The 16557-nt window shown below is 47.9% G+C and overlaps 1 protein-coding gene across 3 annotated transcripts in view; it reads left to right on the plus strand.

Moving 5' to 3' along the window:
- The first annotated feature begins 13512 nt into the window (after positions 1 to 13512).
- Positions 13513 to 16557, plus strand: part of LOC137538964 (fatty acyl-CoA hydrolase precursor, medium chain-like) — an 86557-nt gene continuing 83512 nt past the window's right edge. Inside the window, exon 1 of one of the 3 annotated variants that reach the window (XM_068261413.1) lies at positions 13513 to 13567. The gene's annotated coding sequence lies outside the window, so the exon portion shown is untranslated. Of the gene's footprint in view, positions 13568 to 15274; positions 15340 to 16557 lie in introns of those variants that run through there. The other 2 variants (XM_068261411.1, XM_068261414.1) reach the window with 2 other exon arrangements.

The raw sequence follows: 16557 nt of genomic DNA on the forward strand, positions 1-16557 counted from the left end.
GGCCGGAACCTTTTGTTCCGGCTACGCTGGGCTCAGGCGGCTGGGGGGACCCTCTTTCGCCGCTGCTCGCGGCGGATCGCCGCAGAGCGGCGGCGATCAGGCAGCACACGCGGCTGGCAAAGTGCCGGCTGCGTGTGCTGCTTTTTACTTGAGCCAAATCGGCCCAGCAGGGCCTGAGCGGCAGGCTCCGGCGGTACTGGACGAGCTGAGCTCGTCCAGACCGCTCAGCTGGTTAAAGGGGCACTACAGCGAAAAACTGTAAAATTTAAAATATGTGCAAACATATACAAATAAGTACATTTTTTTCAGGGTAAAATTGGCCATAAATTACTTTTCTCCTATGTTGCTGCCACTTACAGTACGTAGTAGAAATCTGACAGAAGTGACAGGTTTTGGATTAGTCCATCTCTTTATAGGGATTCTGAGGGATATATTTCTTTTCAAAAGCATTTAGTTTTTTGGTAGTTGGACAGAGCAACTGCCATTCACTGTGTAGGGAGCAGGGAAGCTGGCCAGCATCATTGTTTAAATCCTTTTTAGGGATTATTTTGATAAAGAATAAAAGCCTTGCTGAGAATCCCCTATGAAGAGATGGACTAGTCCAAAACCTGTCACAGTAGGCAGTAGAAATCTGACAGAAGTGACAGCATTATAGGAGAAAAGTGATTTATGGCTCATTTTACTCTGGAAAAAAACGTACTTCTTATTTGTTTGCACATATTTTTAATTTTACAATTTTTCGCCATAGTGCTCCTTTAACACCAATCAAAGTGCTTCAACAAGGCGGAAACCTAAAATGGCTTTTTAGTCAGAGGCGTAACTAGACTTAATAGGCCCCCCTGCAAAAATGATAGCATGGCGCCCACTTGGTCCCCAAACCCCACGGGATCGGGAGTCGGCGAATGGCAGCAGAGAGTGTTCTGCTGTGAAGCAGTATCTGGAAGCAAGAAACAATTACACACCCTCCTGCAGACGGTTTTTCTGAGTGAACAGGAAGGTTTGTTTGCTAATTGGCTGCACTTGTGCTTGGGTAGAGGGAGGAGGAAGGGGAGCTGGGAAATTTGGGTGCATGAGGCAGGTGGACAAAAAGGGCGCCGCCATTGACTGCCATATTAATTGTTTATCTGGCGCCCGTCTTAATCTACGTTTTGTACAAACTTTAAACTTCTATGTTTTACAACTTTACCAGCGACTATTATCGTTTACATGTTATAAGTATTATTTTATTGATTTTAACACAATCCTCCGTTAACGTTTACATCAACCTTTCGTATTAAATCGTTATTTTCCATTAACAACGGGAAAAAGGGCGCCTGTGTTAATATTCGTTTTATAGATACATTACTTTATGTTTTTATAAGTTTTCCGCCGATCATTTTCGTCTTAAATATATAAATTGTTATATGTAGGTTTAACCTCGTACTTCATTTAACGTTTACAAGCCATTGTTCTTAAAGGGACACTTAAGTCAAACAAAAAAAATGAGTTTTACTCACCTGGGGCTTCCAATAGCCCCCTGCAGCTGTCCGGTGCCCTCGCTGTCTCCCTCCGATCCTCCTGGCCCCACCGGCAGCCACTTCCTGTTTCGGTGACAGGAGCTGACAGGCTGGGGACACGAGTGATTCTTCGCGTTCCTGGCCACAATAGCGCCATCTATGCTGCTATAGCATATATCATATACCATATAGCAGCATAGAGGGTGCTAATGTGTCTGGGAACGTGAAGAATCACTCGCATTCCCAGCCTGTCAGCTCCTGTCACCAAAACAGGAAGTGGCTGCCGGCGGGGCCAGGAGGATCGGAGGGAGACGGCGAGGGCACTGGACAGCTGCAGGGGGCTATTGGAAGCCCCAGGTGAGTAAAACTCATTTTTTTTGTTTGACTTAAGTGCCCCTTTAAATCATTATCTTACATCTGTAAATCCGAGATGCAATAAATTGTAAAATAATGTTTTACAGAATCCTGATATAAAAACATGTATCATGTACAAATCAAACACTAAAACCACGAAATCATACTATTTAATTTTCCACACTGAATACGTACAAAACACTATTATGCATCTGATACAATGTCCAAACTGTTATGAGTAATATGTATACACTTTATATAAATCATGTTTTAAGCACCATACAATGGCCTCAATTCACTAAGATCATGCTGGAGATAATAAGGCAAGAGAAAACTTACCTCCACTAGTAAGAGAGTTATCTTATCTCTTCATTCCTTACCTTACCTCTTCTGTAGTTAATGTGCCTCCTCTGTAGTTATTTTCACATGCGGTTAATGAACAGCCTGTCTATAACTGGAGTTATTTTAAGGATTGAAGAGTTAACTTAAAGACAGAAGAGTTAACTTTAGGTTTGCCTGAGGTAAAATGTTTCCTGAATACTACATGCCTTATCACCATGGTAACAACTCTAGAAGAGTTATTAAAGACAGGAGATACGCTTAGTGAATTGAGGCCTTTGTCTGATTATATAATGTAAACACACACGATTTATAAATCACCACTATCTTTAACATTTTCAAGTAATAGATAAAAAGTCTAAACTTCAATGTTCAAAAACACTTTGCTAAATGTTTAAAATTAAATAGTTTGCAAACTGTTATAATATTTTTTTTTTACAAAGTTTAATCAAGAATTGTATTTGTACTTTATGTCATACTTGTAGTTCAACTCAAAATTTCCTTTGCTGTGTCTAAGGGCCCATTTCCACTTGTGCGGTGCGAATCGCCGCAAAAAAAAAAATCGCATGTGGATGCGAATTTCGCATGCGTTTGTATGCAAATTTTCATGCGAATTCGCATGAATGACGCAGTATGCAAATTTAACCATGACAGTGCCTGTGTACTTTTCAATTGATTCCATGCGAATTTGCATGAAAATTCGCATACACCCGCATAGCGGTATGCGAATTCTGATGGCTCTGCCATGCGAATTTTTGACGCGGACGAAAACGCTCAGAAATCCTGACAAGTGGAAACAGTCCCATTCTCTTGTATTGGCTATGCGAATTTGCATGCGGCAAACGCATGCGAATTTGTGATAGTGGAAATGGGCCCTCATAATTTTTTCATTTCTGTGTCCACTCTAGTTGTGAACGTCATCCTTTCCACTGTTGTTAAAATGTTGGATATACTTATTTTAGTTCACCTTTGGCCCCTATGCAGTGGCGTACCTAGGGCATTTGACACCCGGTGCTGGGTATTAAAAAGACACCCCCCCCCCCCATTAAAAAAAAAAAAAAACAGCAAATGTGGCATGCTAAACGTGACACGGCGGGTAATGCCAGGTGTAGGCTCGCTCCCCCCCCTAAAGTTGTCCTTAGTATAGTATAGTGGCACCAGTATAGCTAACAAAAAATGGGTGCGGTTATAACATGCGGCGCGCATTGCGCGCCGCGGCGAAAAATGGGCGTGGCCATGACCGGATGAGGGCAGAGCTAACTAATTTAAAGTGAACCCGGGATAAGAGTGATATGGAGGCTGCCATATTCATTTTCTTTTAAACAATAGGCAGCCCTGCTGATCTATTTGGCTGCAGTAGTGAACTGAATTACACCAGAAACAAGCATGCAGCTAATCTTGTCAGTTCTGACAATATTGTCAGAAGCCCCTGACCTGCTGCTTGCTTATTCAGGGTCTATGGTTTAAAGAATTAGATGCAGAGGACCAGCACAGCAGCCAGGCAGCTGGTATTGCTTAAAAGGAGATAAATATTGCAGCCCAATATTATTCTCACCTCGGGTTCCCCTTAAAAGTGCAACACAAAGACAGTGGGCCTTTCCCCAGAAAATTCACATAATTGTTCAGGTTTTCTCAAGAAAATACACGTAATGTGAACAGATTTGACCAGAAAATAGTTCAATCATGTCGGCAGATTTGCCCAAAAAACACGTTCAATCATGTCGGCAGATTTGCCCAAAAAACACGTTCAATCATGTCGGCAGATTTGCCCAGAAAATACATGCAATCATGTCGGCAGATTTGCCCAGAAAATACATGCAATCATGTCGGCAGATTTGCCCAGAAAATACATGCAATCATGTCGGCAGATTTGCCCAGAAAATACATGCAATCATGTCGGCAGATTTGCCCAGAAAATACATGCAATCATGTCGGCAGATTTGCCCAGAAAATATATGCAATCATGTCGGCAGATTTGCCCAAAAAACACGTTCAATCATGTCGGCAGATTTGCCCAAAAAACACGTTCAATCATGTCGGCAGATTTGCCCAGAAAATACATGCAATCATGTCGGCAGATTTGCCCAGAAAATACATGCAATCATGTCGGCAGATTTGCCCAGAAAATACATGCAATCATGTCGGCAGATTTGCCCAGAAAATACATGCAATCATGTCGGCAGATTTGCCCAGAAAATACATGCAATCATGTCGGCAGATTTGCCCAGAAAATACATGCAATCATGTCGGCAGATTTGCCCAGAAAATACATGCAATCATGTCGGCAGATTTGCCCAGAAAATATATGCAATCATGTGGCAACCTGGCCAGAAAACACTTCAATCATGTAGCAGACCTGGCCAGAACAGTCGATACACCTGCTAATATAAATTAAATAAAAATTTACTCACCTGAAGCAGCAGCAGACCTCCTGTCCCGGCCTCCGTCCGGCGCGCAGCTCTCACGATCCTCTGCAGCCAGCAACTGAAACTCCCGCGGTGAGAGCAGGGCTACGGGAAAATGGCGCCCGAAGCCCTGCATTGCAGACTCAGTCTCCAGAGCAGGGCTTCGGACGCCATTTTACTGTAGCCCTGCTCTGCCGCTGTTGGAGCTGCGGGCTGCTGCTGTCAGTGAACTGACACAGCGTCTATTAGACGCCGAAAATCAGTTCACGCTGGGGGTGCTTGGACAATATTAGGGGGTGCTTCAGCACCCAAACCACCCCCCTGGCACCGCCACTGCCCCAGTATAGCTAGTATAGTTGCCCCAGTATAGCATAGTGGCCCCAGTATAGTTTAGTGTAGCATAGTGGCCCCAGTGTAGCATAGTGGTCCCAGTGTAGCATAGGTGCCCCCAGTGTAGCATAGTGGCCCCCAGTGTAGCATAGTGGCCCCCAGTGTAGCATAGTGGCCGCCAGTGTAGCATAGTGGCCGCCAGTGTAGCATAGTGGCCGCCAGTGTAGCATAGTGGCCCCCAGTGTAGCATAGTGGCCCCCAGTGTAGCATAGTGACCCCCAGTGTAGCATAGTGGCCCCCAGTGTAGCATAGGTGCCCCCAGTGTAGCATAGGTGCCCCCAGTGTAGCATAGTGGCCCCCAGTGTAGCATGGTGGCCCCCAGTGTAGCATAGTGGCCCCCAGTGTAGCATGGTGGCCCCCAGTGTAGCATAGTGGCCCCCAGTGTAGCATAGTGGCCGCCAGTGTAGCATAGGTGCCCCCAGTGTAGCATAGTGGCCCCCAGTGTAGCATAGTGGCCCCCAGTGTAGCATAGTGGCCCCCAGTGTAGCATAGGTGCCCCCAGTGTAGCATAGTGGCCCCCGGTATGAGGGAAGCTTGGAAGGTGGGGTGGCGGGGTCCCCTCCTTCCGGCGCTTCCCCCTCCTAATTAGCAGCAGCCAGCAGCTTAGCGAAGCGGGCGGGGAGGACTTACTCACCTGCTCCAGGCGATGGCGCATAACGTCATCCTCACGTGACGCTGGTCTCTCTGTCGCTCACTGTGCTTCCGCAAATCAGGAAGCACAGTGGGCGGTGGAGAAGGTGGAGACCAGCGTCAGGTGACGATGACGCTATTTGCCATCGCCTGGAACGCAGGAAGTAGGTGAGTAAGTCTTCTCCGCCCGCTCCTGCCCGCTCATCAAGCTGCTGCTAATTAGGAGGGTGAAGCGCCAGAAGGAGGGGACCCAGGTGAGGGAGGTGGGGGGTCCGGCCCCCCTCCCCGCCGCTTTCCCCGCCACCCCTCCTTTCCGGGTTGCTTTCCCCCTCCTGTCCGGCCGGCACAGGCCTCTGTGGGGGCCTTGATGACACCCCCTGGGGCGCCCGACACCCGGTGCGGGGCGCCCCATGCCGCCCTATGGTAGGAACGCCACTGCCCCTATGTAATTTTAGTAGCTTGCTATTGTACCCCCTTTGTAGTTGTGTCCTCCTCTGTGGTGTTGTTCCATGTAACCATAGGTGCAGGGGTGAGCCTGGGGTGCCTGGCACCTGCGTGCAAGATTTTCTCTGGCGCCTATGGGAGTGGTTAAATTAACCGCGCCCAACCACATAACCACACCCATGTCCTGCCTAACCACATCCATGTCCCCCATTTAGGTAGTGAGAGACAGGGACCCCCGTTTAGGCAGTGAGTGACAGGGACCCTCGTTTAGGCAGTGACAGGGACCCCCGTTTAGGCAGTGACAGGGACCCCCTTTAGGTAGTGAGTGACAGGGAGCCCCGTTTAGGTAGTGAGTGACAGGGAGCCCCGTTTAGGTAGTGAGTGACAGGGACCCCCTTTAGGTAGTGACAGGGACCCCGTTTAGGCAGTGAGTGACAGGGACCCCCTTTAGGCAGTGAGTGACAGGGACCCCCTTTAGGCAGTGAGTGACAGGGACCTCCTTCAGGTAGTGAGTGACAGGGACCCCCTTTAGGCAGTGAGTGACAGGGACCCCCCTCTAGCCGCCGCGGCTCCCCCCTCACCTTGCAGTGTCAGACCGCAGGATCAGCGGCGACCCGACCAGTAAGAGTGGGCGCCGGACGCACCCGCTCTATATGCGGAAGTGATGTCACCGCGTGCTAGGTCCTAGCGTCCGCACTATTCGTCGCCGCCTGATCGAGGTCTGACGCGGCTAGAGGGAGGGAGGGGGCTGCAGCTAGAGGGGGTGAGCAGCGGCCAGAGGGGGTGAGCGGCGGCCGGGCGGCGCCTGTCAGACAGGCGCCTGGGTGCAATGCACCCGCAGCACCCGCCCAGGCGCGGCCCTGCATAGGTGCTCCTCGTGTCACTTGTTCTATTCTTTCTCCTTTACTGTGTAATGTATTGTCCTCCTGCTTACTCTATCATGTCCTTCTATGTCCCTTTAACCACTTGCCGACCGCCCACAGCCGATGGGCGGCGGCAAGGGCTGGGCCCAAACAACCGCAATACGCCCATTGGCGGCGGGCGTGGTTATGCGGCGATGGCGTCATTCGTCTGCCCCCCTTGCGCAGTAACCCGCCGGCCGTTCAGAAGCACCGGCGGGTTACTAGCTGCCCGATCGCCGCATACAAGTGGCTGGATAGTGTAATGGTTAAGGGCTCTGCCTCTGACACAGGAGACCTGGGTTCAAATCTCGGCTATGCCTGTTCAGTAAGCCAGCACCTATTTCAGTAAGGAGTTTCTTGGGCAAGTCTCCTTAACACTGCTACTGCCCTACTGAGTGCGCTCTAGTGGCTGCCTCGCAAGCGCTTTGAGTCCGACAGGAGAAAGGCGCTATACAAATACTGCAATTATACAAAGTGTATAATACGCTTTGTAATGTATACAAAGCGTATTATACAGGCTGCCTCCTGCCCTGGTGGTCCCAGTGATCGAGGGACCACCAGGGCAGGCTGCAGCCACGCAGGTAAGCACCCAAGCACACTGATCTGCCCTCTGCCCACAGCACCCCTCAGACACCCCCCCCCCTGCCCACCCCTCAGACCCCTGTTTCCACCCAATCACCCCCCTAATCACCCATCAATCGCTCCCTGTCACAATCTGTCAACACTATTTTTATGATTAGGTCCTAAACTGCCCCCCGGGGGCTCCTGATCACCCCCCCCCCACACACACACTCTCCGATCCTCCCCAACCCACCCCCCCCCCGTCTACTGTATACATCTATCCTCCCCTGTAATCACCTGTCAATCACCCATCAATCACCCCGTCATCACCTGTCACTGCCTCCCATCAGATCAGACCCTAACCTGCCTCTTACGGGCATCTGATCACCAACCCACACCATCAGGGCGCCCGCAGACCCACCCTCAGATCACCTCCAAAGTGCATTGTTTACATCTGTTCTGCCATCTAATCACCCACTAATCACATATCAATCACCCACTGTCACTGCTACCCATCAGATCAGACCCTAATCTGCCCCTTGGGCACCCAATCACCCGCCCACACCCTCAGAAAGCCCTCAGACCCCAGCCCTGATCACCTCGCCAGTGCATTGCTTGCATCTATTCCCCCCTCTAATCACACCTTGAGACACCCATCAATCACCTCCTGTCACCCCCTAGCACACCTACCCATCAGATCAGGCTCTAATTTGCCCCGTGTGGGCTCCTGATCACTCGGTCAAACCCTCAGATCCCCCTCAGACCCCCTTCCGATCACCTCCCCAGTGCATTGATTGCATCTATTTTCCCCTCTAACCACCCCCTGAGACACCCATCAATCACCTCCTGTCACCCCCCTAGCACTCCTATCCATCAGATCAGGCCCAATACAACCTGTCATCTAAGAGGCCACCCTGCTTATGACCGGTTCCTCAAAATTCGCCCCCTCATAGACCACCTGTCATCAAAATTTGCAGATGCTTATACCCCTGAACAGTCATTTTGAGGCATTTGGTTTCCAGACTACTCACGGTTTTGGGCCCTTAAAATGCCAGGGCAGTATAGGAACCCTACAAGTTCATAGAAGTATTTTTTGTCAAAAGTTAGCGGAAATTAAATTTTATTGTTCTTTTCATAAAGTGTCATTTTCCACTAACTTGTGACAAAAAATAAAATCTTCTATGAACTCACCATACACCTAACGGAATACCTTGGGGTGTTTTCTATCTAAAATGGGGTCACTTGTGGGGTTCCTATACTGCCCTGGCATTTTAGGGGCCCTAAACCGTGAGGAGTAGTCTAGAAACCAAATGCCTCAAAATGACCTGTGAATAGGACGTTGGGCCCCTTAGCGCACCTAGGCTACAAAAAAGTGCCACACATGTGGTACCACCGTATTCAGGAGAAGTAGTATAATATGTTTTGGGGTGTATTTTTACACATACCCATGCTGGGTGGGAGAAATCTCTATGTAAATGGACAATTGTGTGTAAAAAAAAAAAAAAATCAAAAAATTGTCATTTACAGAGATATTTCTCCCACCCAGCATGGGTATATGTAAAAATACACCACAAAACACATTATGCTACTTCTTCTGAGTACGGCGGTACCACGTGTGGCACTTTTTTGTAGCCTAACTGCGCTAAGGGGCCTAAAGTCCAATGACCTTCCTACCTTTAGGATTTCACAGGTAATTTTGAGACACTTGGTTTCAAGACTACTCCTCGCGGTTTAGGGCCCCTAAAATGCCAGGGCAGTATAGGAACCCCACAAGTGACCCCATTTTAGAAAGAAGACACCCCAAGGTATTCCGTTAGGTGTATGACGTGACAAAAAATAAAATCTTCTATGAACTCGTCATACACCTAACGGAATACCTTGGGGTGTCTTCTTTCTAAAATGAGGTCACTTGTGGGGTTCCTATACTGCCCTGGCATTTTAGGGGCCCTAAACCGCGAGGAGTAGTCTTGAAACCAAATGTCTCAAAATGACCTGTGAAATCCTAAAGGTACTCATTGGACTTTAGGCCCCTTAGCGCAGTTAGGCTACAAAAAAGTGCCACACATGTGGTACCGCCGTACTCAGAAGAAGTAGTATGTGTTTTGGGGTGTATTTTTACACATACCCATGCTGGGTGTGAGAAATCTCTCTGTAAATGGACAAAAGAATCAAAACATTGTCATTTACTGAGATATTTCTCCCACCCAGCATGGGTATGTGTAAAAATACACCCCAAAACACATTATACTACTTCTCCTGAGTACGGCAATACCACATGTGTGGCACTTTTTTGCAGCCTAACTGCGCTAAGGGGCGCAATGTCCAATGAGTATCTTTATGCTTTACAGGGGTGCTTACTATTTAGCACCCCCCCCCCCCAAATGCCAGGACAGTAAACACACCCCACAAATGGCCCCATTTTGGAAAGTAGACACTTCAAGGTACAAAATTAATGTCTTTTTTGATGAATATAATAAAAACTCGCAGCAGCAATCTAATGGCACCAAAAGAAAGCTGTATTAGTGACAAGAAGGTAAAATTCATTTAGATAGTAGGTTGTATGACCGAGCAATAAACCGTGAAAGCTGCAGTGGTCTGAATGGAAAAAAAGGCTCTGGTCCTTAAAGAGAATCTGTATTGTTAAAATCGCACAAAAGTAAACATACCAGTGCATTAGGGGACATCTCCTATTACCCTCTGACACAATTTCGCAGCTCCTCGCCGCATTAAAAGTGGTTAAAAACAGTTTTAAAAAGTTTGTTTATAAACAAACAAAATGGCCACCAAAACAGGAAGTAGGTTGATGTACAGTATGTCCACACATAGAAAATACATCCATACACAAGCAGGCTGTATACAGCTTTCCTTTTGAATCTCAAGAGATCATTTGTGTGTTGCTTTCCCCCTGTTCTCATGCACTGAAGTTTCAGGCTGCTTGTTTCTTCCTGCAAACAGCTTTGCCCTTGTCTGTAATTCTTCAGTATGTGAAAGCCCAGCCAGCTCAGAGAACGATTTATCCAGCTTGTAAAAGATAAGAGAGAAGCTGCTCTAATCCTAAATAATACACAGGCAGTGTGCATAGAGGGGCCTGGAAGGGGGAGTTCATAGCAGAACCACAACACTGAAGAACTTGGCAGCCTTCCAGACACAGGCTGACAAGTCTGACAGGGGAAAGATACATTGATTTATTACAGAGACAGTGACAGTATAAAGTGCTGCAGTAAGCCAGAACACATTAGAATAGCTTTTTGAACTTGTAGGATGATAAAAAACAGGATGCAATTTTTGTTACGGAGTCTCTTTAAGGGGTGAAAAGTCTGTGGTCCTTAAGTGGTTAAAAGAACAGGCAAATGTTTGTGATTCATGGGGGCTGCCATCTTTGTCATGGGGACAGCCATCTTTTTGGTTGAAAGGAGGTGACAGGGAGCAGGAGACACAGTTTCAAATGTCCTGTGTCCTGATCACCCCTCCCAGCTGCACACGCTAGGCTTCAAATGTCAAATTCAAAATGTAAGAAAAAAATGTTTGCACCAAAACAGCAGAACGAGAACAACAACATCAGACATCCCATCATGCTTTGCACAGCATCAGGGGAAGAATGCCTGGGCAGTTTTCTTCTGTGCAGCTAAAAATGAGGCTTGTATAAGAGAAACAAAATTCTGATGCTGTGAAACTGTTAAAGAAACCCCAGGCCTTTTCAGTGCTGCTGAGTCGATTTTTAGTCTGGAGGTTCACTTTAACTGAATGCAGTCTGTGTGGAATAGAAGCAAATAAAGTCCAGGTCAAATGCAGGCATTGATTTCACAAGTCCTTATATGGCATGCGTCCGGTCCTCCTAGGAACGCATGCATCGAGAAAGCTTTTGGTCTGTGGAATTTGGAGAACTGGGAGGGGTCGGGACTGCCCGAACTTTTATACCATCTGAGTTTTGGGGCTGGCTTACCTGAAAAGTAAGTGTGTTTACCTCCTGCGAAGCATGATAGGCAGAGGTTTTTGTACAAGCATAGAATGACACAATTTACCAATAACCTGCGCCATTTCTGTCCGGATTGGCGCACAGCAAATCTGAGGGCAGATTTGTAACTTGTGGACGATGTTTGATCAAATGACACTAAATAGCAGTAAGGTAACGTGTGCTCAGCGAACTCTGTTTCCCTAGCCGATAGACTGCTATAAATTGGAGGAGCTATTAGGCTGATTTTAAGGAACTGAAAAATATATTTGTCATTTGACTGCGATAAACACATCTTGGATTATTAATAAAGGAAGTCTTCTATTGTCTATCCACAGTTTTGTGGAGGGACAATCTGAGAGTTTTGAGAGGGAACCAAAAGGGACTGATCGGTATCTGCTTATTCTGCTACAAGGCCAGCATTTGGTCCTCATAACCTACATGTGAATAGCTAGTAAGGAAGTGGGGTGATGGGTCTGCTCTAAGTCAGAGTGCAGGGAGAAAAAAAAGACATCAGCTGTACATTTAAAACAGAACTGACATTCTGCTCTGCTTTGCAGAACGATACAGAATCGATAATTGTCTCAACTTCTGTATCATTCATGATACCTATACTGGGGCATCTATACCAGGCTACAGTGGCGTAGCTAAGGAGCTATGGGCCCTGGTATAAGTTTTACATGGGGCCCCCAAGCACTCTATACATAACAATTGATACCGTGCACCAAAACCTGCCAAGGACAACTACAGTGTCAGAGGTGCAAGAAGGGGAGGGGAAACAGTTTGTTAATCAATAGTACTATTTAAAGCATCTATAGAAGTGATTATTACCAACACAGAGCCAATAGAGAGCTCATATTGTGCTTGAGGAAGGGCCCCTCGGGGGCCCCTCTGCCCCAAGGGTCCCCATGCGGTTGCTACCATTGCAACCCCTATTGCTACGCCACTGCCAGGCTACCTATACTGAGGGCACTATACCTGGCTAACCTAGATATACTTCCCGAACAGCACACCTCACTTGCTATGGATCTTTCCTGCACGGTCTAGTCTGTGTGGCTTCCAGACTTGAAATCCAATGAAGTAGGACATTGAATCTGGCTGCAATGTAGACACACTCACTTCCAAGTGTCCCCTACAGCGCTGTGAGCATGTGAGAGATACTTATACCTGAGAGCTATACTTACACATGATACCTACACCTGGTGATGGCTGTATATTCATTGTCTTTGTGAATTAAACAGAAAATCGAAAATCTTCACTGCTGGTAGACTACTTCATTACCTGGATAACCTATACTGGAGGAACTGATACTTGGCTAACCTATACTGGGGCACCTATACTGGCTAACCTATACCTGGATAACCTATACTGGGGGCACTGATACTTGGCTAACCTATACTGGGGCACCTATACTTCCTAACCTATACCTGGCTAACCTATACTGGGGGCACCGATACTTGGCTAACCTATACTGGGGCACTTGTACCTGGTTAACATATACTGGGGACATTTACACCTGGCTAACCTATACTGGGGCACCTATACCTGGCTAACCTATACCTGGATAACCTATACTGGGGGCACCTATACTTGGCTACCTATACTGGGGACACCTATACCTGGATACCTATACTGGGGACACCTATACCTGGATAAATATATTGGGGGCACCAATACCTGGCTACCCATACACGGGGCTAAATACCACATTGCAAATAACATTCTCACGCCCACCTGGAGGGGGGGGGGGCAATTTGTACACCCTCGCCCTTGGAGCAATTTAGCCTAGAAACTGCCCTGCAGAAGTGATATAATTTTTTGGCACTTTATTCAATGAAGGCGGAATTTCCGTTGATGGAAGTGTGCAGAACAATGGACTTGCCTAGACCAGAATGAGTACAGCCTGATCACACATTAGCTGGAGCGGCTGGCAGTAGAAAGGGGTGGAGGGTGTAATTTGGAGAAAACAGGGATGATTGTGACATAAGAAATGAGGAGGTGGAGAGAAATAGAGGGAATGGTAATACTTGGTATAAGAGAAGTTACAGACAGTGTATCCAGCCCCACTGCTGAAGCAGAAGATCCCATTTGCAGGTAAAGGGGCAGAGGGGGGTTAAGGACATGGTATGGCTGATAGAATGGTGTGGATTGTATATGAGCCTTCTGCAAGGACTATAGGTCATCATCAGAGTGGGAGCACTGATTCTCATGAGGGGCTGCAGACCTGTACTTACTGCTCTGTTCAGTGATGTACTGTAGTATCTCTCTGCTTTATTATAACATGTATCGTTTACTTCTTTACTGGATTCTTTCCTGGAATAGTGCTGCACTAGCAAAAATGCAGGTGTGGTTTTGTTGCTTTTTTATTGCACTGTTATGGCTTTATATATATATATATTTCTTTTTGCATGTACATTTGTTTTCTATTCATAATGTTGATTCACCAAACATTCATTATGCATTGCATAAAAAATGCAACTTAGTGCACGAAAGCGCAACAGATAGGTCTGAATGATTCCGTTAGAATGTGTTGATTCACAAAACTTACTCCGGATTACCGGAGCCGCCAGCGAGACCATGGAAGAGAAAAAGAGGAAGTTGGGGGACCCCGCGGGCTATGGGGGCTGGCAGGGCCGGTTTAAGCAACAATGGGGCCCCAGGGCAAAATAAACCTGGGGGGCCCCCCCAACTTATACCACGGAACAAAAATCGGCATTAGGGGACCTTTTTTGCAGCTGGTATAGTCAGGGTGTGAAGTCCCAATCGGTCAGAGCTCCACATTCTGGCTATCCCAGCCTGCATGGGGGACAAGGGGTTAAAAAGTTTCAGGAGGGGGGACCCCACATAATTTTTTTTTTTTAAATTCCCACACTCTAAACATAAAAAAAAATTGGGAAAATAGGAAAAAATGCCAGGGATCTTCATACAGCCATATTGCGGCTGTATAGCGATCCCTGGCCAAAGCGCTGCGGCTGCGTATGGACCCCCTGGAAACCCTGTCAGGAAATGTATTGCGCTTTCGTTTGATGCATGTAAAATTACACTACCGTTAGGTTTGCTACTAAAAGTGACATTTACCGCATTTAAAAGTATACTATTTTCCTTCAAAACTTTAAAATCGATTTTCTCAAAAACTATAAGGTCTTTTTGAAAAATTGTTTTTTCCTCTTATTCCTAATGATCTTAACATATCCTGCAAATTTAGGGTTTCTAGCATTTAAGGTGGATTTGCTAATATCCATTAGGCCCGGTTCACATTAGCGGGCGCCGTCCGGAATCGCCGTGCCGGAGCCGGACCGCATGCGGACCGGACGAAACGGACGCACGGCATAGCAATGAAAGTCTATGCGACCGTTCACATGCGTCCGTTTCGTCCGGACCGGAGCCGGACTCCGGCGTCCGTTCCAACATGCGCTATTTTTTGGTCCGGCTCCTCCGGCTGACGTATCCGGACCGGAGCCGGACTGTTGCATCCGGCCAATGGAAACCAATGAGGACCGGAGAGCGCACAACACACTGGCTATAAAAAACGGACGTTCTACCCCACTTCCTATGCTTTCTCTATGGTATGGTGGCCATTTTGGATGGGGAACACATGGGCCCAGCGTTCACAGAGTGGAGCAGCAGTGACTTCAAGCTGGAGCTCTTTGGCAGCAACATGTCTGATAATATGTCTGATAACGAGGGGGTGAGGCCCTACACAGCAGAAGACCTCATCCTACAGGTGCAGCAGGTACCAGCCCTGTGGGACAAGGGGGATGCGGACCACAGCATCATCAAAAAATGCAGAGGCCTGTGGAAAAAAATTGCCAAGCTGTATGTGGAGGACTTTGAGCACTTGAGCAAGAAACAGCAAGGCACAGAGGGTATGTTGACTAGAAGTTTTTGGGGGGGCTTGTGGTTAGCTTGTGATGTATTCCACTTTTGCTATGGATTTGTGTCACCCACGTGTTGCCCATCCACCCGTGGCCCACCCACCTGTTCCCCACCCACCTGTACCCCACCTGTGATGTATCCAACCAACCTGTACCCCACCTGTGATGTATCCCACCCACCTGTGATGTATCCCACCCACCTGTGATGTATCCCACCCACCTGTACCCCACCTGTGATGTATCCCACCCACCTGTGATGTATCCCACCCACCTGTACCCCACCTGTGATGTATCCCACCCACCTGTGATGTATCCCACCCACCTGTGATGTATCCCACCCACCTGTACCCCACCTGTGATGTATCCCACCCACCTGTGATGTATCCCACCCACCTGTACCCCACCTGTGATGTATCCCACCCACCTGTGATGTATCCCACCCACCTGTGATGTATCCCACCCACCTGTACCCCACCTGTGATGTATCCCACCCACCTGTGATGTATCCCACCCACCTGTGATGTATCCCACCCACCTGTACCCCACCTGTGATGTATCCCACCCACCTGTGATGTATCCCACCCACCTGTGATGTATCCCACCCACCTGTACCCCACCTGTGATGTATCCCACCCACCTGTGATGTATCCCACCCACCTGTACCCCACCTGTGATGTATCCCACCCACCTGTGATGTATCCCACCCACCTGTACCCCACCTGTGATGTATCCCACCCACCTGTGATGTACCCCACCTGTGATGTATCCCACCCACCTGTGATGTATCCCACCCACCTGTGATGTACCCCACCTGTGATGTATCCCACCCACCTGTGATGTATCCCACCCACCTGTGATGTATCCCACCCACCTGTGATGTATCCCACCCACCTGTACCCCACCTGTGATGTATCCCACCCACCTGTGATGTATCCCACCCACCTGTACCCCACCTGTGATGTATCCCACCCACCTGTGATGTATCCCACCCACCTGTGATGTATCCCACCCACCTGTGATGTATCCCACCCACCTGTGATGTATCCCACCCACCTGTACCCCACCTGTGATGTATCCCACCCACCTGTGATGTACCCCACCTGTGATGTATCCCACCCACCTGTGATGTATCCCACCCACCTGTACCCCACCTGTGATGTATCCCACCCACCTGCGATGTACCCCACCTGTGCACATAAAACATACACA

The sequence above is a fragment of the Hyperolius riggenbachi genome, chromosome 11 (genome assembly GCF_040937935.1).
Source record: "Hyperolius riggenbachi isolate aHypRig1 chromosome 11, aHypRig1.pri, whole genome shotgun sequence".
In the NCBI taxonomy this organism is placed as follows: Eukaryota; Metazoa; Chordata; class Amphibia; order Anura; family Hyperoliidae; genus Hyperolius; species Hyperolius riggenbachi.